Source organism: Plectropomus leopardus, chromosome 13, assembly GCF_008729295.1.
Source record: "Plectropomus leopardus isolate mb chromosome 13, YSFRI_Pleo_2.0, whole genome shotgun sequence".
Classification (NCBI taxonomy): domain Eukaryota; kingdom Metazoa; phylum Chordata; class Actinopteri; order Perciformes; family Serranidae; genus Plectropomus; species Plectropomus leopardus.
Window position 1 is genome coordinate 935,306 of NC_056475.1, and position 3,146 is coordinate 938,451.

General features: G+C 41.7%; 1 non-coding gene across 1 annotated transcript; it reads left to right on the forward strand.

The window, feature by feature from the left end:
• The first annotated feature begins 381 nt into the window (after nt 1–381).
• On the forward strand, nt 382–454 carry trnav-aac. The gene has a single exon. It is a non-coding gene; the product is annotated as a tRNA-Val (tRNA).
• Nucleotides 455–3,146: the final 2,692 nt, after the last annotated feature.

Below are 3,146 nucleotides of genomic sequence, written 5' to 3' on the forward strand. Positions count from 1 at the left end.
TCATTTTCTACAGCAATCCAAAATCTAATGGAAAAATCCCATGGGCCTTTTGAGGAGCTAACCAGGGTGTCGAAAAACATCATCCCTGCAGCTCTCTATACTCATGGTCGTACTCATTAAACTTGTGCATTGTCCCTTTATCTATCCTTCAATTCTTCAACCATAAAGCAAACCATTTTAATCGGCATGTTTGCAGTTTTAGGCAAAGAGGCTGTGGTCTAGAAAGGCACCTAGAAATTGTTAGGCCCCAGACCACAAACTGATGCATTAAAATCAGATTAATTGTCGATCCATTAATAATTTAAAACAAATCTAATCTTTTCAGGACTGTGAAAAACACAGTTTTCAAAATGATCCCTGTGTACCCCTTCCTCTCAGCGCGTTTCCGTAGTGTAGTGGTTATCACGTTCGCCTAACACGCGAAAGGTCCCCGGTTCGAGACCGGGCGGAAACAAGGCTAAAATCCTTTTCTATGTTAAAGTACATATTACACCAGCTTACCAAGATCGCAAAAATAATTACACTATGATTTCTTGTGGTGATTTCTTGTTCAAATTGGATAATTATCTGTTATTTGTACTCTGCAAAAAATGAGGCGTGGCCCCTGAAAACTGAATTTCCGACGCGTTCCTGAACGCCTCCGTGTCAGGGGGAGTTTACATGTGCAGCTGCAGGATTTGGGGGCGTGCAGCTGCAGCTCGTGAGGAGTTTTGGCTCGAAATCTTCATGACCGCAGACCTCTCCAACCTCTCCCACCACCGGAGACACCGGTGTGTGCTCCGGTGTCCGGTAAGTGCTCATACTCAGCCGCTCCGTGCGAACAGACGCGTCTGTGCTGAATCCCGTTAGCTTCCCACTGAGAGGAGGCTAACGTGTTAGCATCACCGTCACCGGCTGTGCGTGATGCTACCTGCTGGCAGACAACATTATCTCTACCTGCTCCGGTGTGTCACGCACAATCCCGCGTTTTTCTCATTAAATGGTGTTTGAGACTTTGGAGAAGAAGTTGTGTTTGCACGCTGCGGCCATTTTGCTGCGTTCAGGTCCCACTGGTAAAAACGAGACCGTAAATATTATTAGTTCTTGTTTATAGAAGCAGCAAAATTATAAACAACAAAACAGAACAATCATCAATAACAAAATGAATTAAAAAACATAAATGGCACAAAATAAAACTGTTAAAAGCACACAAGTATTCTTATTTTCACGTAGTTAACTGTTAAACACCTGGATCAACATCAGTTTTTTGTGCTGCGTTCAGAGGCCTTTCACAAAGATTTACACTTTTGAAACCTGAAAAAATGGTGGATTGGATGGATTTTTAAATTTAAAAACATGGGGAGAAGCAGTTGTTAGCTTTACAAGAAATTAATGCAAACTGGAATAAAAATATTAGGTGACAAGAAGAGAATGATATGAAAATAAGCTGTACAGGAGAGGGGTTGTAACAGATATTTTAAAAACAAAATTTTTTTTTTTAGATTTATACGTTGTATAATTGAACAATTAAAATTCAAGTGTGCAACAGAAAAATATATATTTATTTATTTTAGCGCTTTTAAAGGTCATTTTCTTGTTTGTTTCTGTGGTTTGTTTCGTCTTTTTCCCCAGATAATTTTAGGGCAATTTTTTGTTAAGTTGCTCATTTCCCATTTTTGAAGTAAAAAGAAGCCAACTTGTTCAGGTTTTAGTGGGTTCATGCAATAAAAGTAATGTTTATTTCTATTGCACATGTCAGCAACAGGGCAATTCCAAATGCTCTACATAAAACATCAAAAGCATCGAGATAAAGTAAAAGAGAAACACATTATAAAAAATGAGTGGTACTACATGTTAACCACAGCATCGTTGTATTGTATTTTATATTCACACATAATGCATAAATGTAGCATATTTGAGGTTTGCAGAAATTTACAATATAAGCATTTTCTCCTGGTGATTTTCTTGCACTGCTCAAATATAAAGAAGGTTTTAGGTTTTCAATTTCGATGTAAACTGACTCAAAATCGATCTTCTGTCTTCACCCTCAGACTGAGAAATGGTGCAATGACAGCGGATGATGTCTGCAGTCACTCCGAAAAACAAAATCAGTATCGGGTTTCTTCTGTAAAGACTGGAAGTCTTCTTGGATCCAGTTTCTGAGTTATTGTTCAAGACGCAAACATGGACAACACTAACGAATACATCTGGCAGCGCCGCATCCACCATGGGGTCCGATATCAGAAGGGCGCAGTCCCATTCCCGGACTCGGTTGAAATCGGTTTGGAGTTCAATGTGGCGTTGGAGAGGAAAGAGAAGTTAGACATGTGTCTGCTGACAAACGGCGTGATGTTAGAGATTTGCGAGTTTGCCAAAGCGGTGACCAGGTCCGAGAGGAATTTCTTATTCGAAATGCTGGAGTTCAACTTTGACCTCGGCGTGGACGTGGACAATGACTGGCAATGCTACGACTACTCAAGGCGCATTCACAGTAAAATAAAGCTGCTCAAAGAACAAATCAAGTGGAAACCTCACAGATGGAAAGAAATGTTCATTCTACCAGACCTCAACACTACAACGGAGTCCGCTGGGTCAGAGCAGCCCGGACGCTACTGCCCGAAAAGAAACACAGTCATGGATTATTCAGTCCTCTCTGAAGGCGGCAAGAAATCCACAGAACATCAGAATTCAGAGAGTAAATTAATGATAAAGAAACCAGGAGGCGTCCAATTAAAACTGACGGATGATGCTTACCCTTTCTGTAGAGCCCTCGGCGTGAATCTGGTTGTTCGACCAGACGACGCACCCAAAGAAAAACTGGACCCAAATCTGATAACCAACGGTGTGATGATGGAGCTGCTCGACTTCTCCAGAGCGCTCTGTGGAACCCACTCTGGGATAGTCCGAGACTTGGTCCAGCAAAACTTTGGGCACAAATTGGTTAAAACGCTGTTCAGTTTTCAAGTAACCAAGCTGACGGAGAGGAAGAACGCCTGCCTGACAGCCGAGGACAGGAGCGCTTTCCGAAAGGAGGTTTTTCAAGTCCAGCCTCACAAACGGGAGCAGAAGTCTAAAAAGAGAAAATATCCTGACGCAGATTACCAAGAACTGAAAGAAGTAATGATGGCCGGTGACAAAAAGGAAATGCTGATGGTCGCTGATGCAGA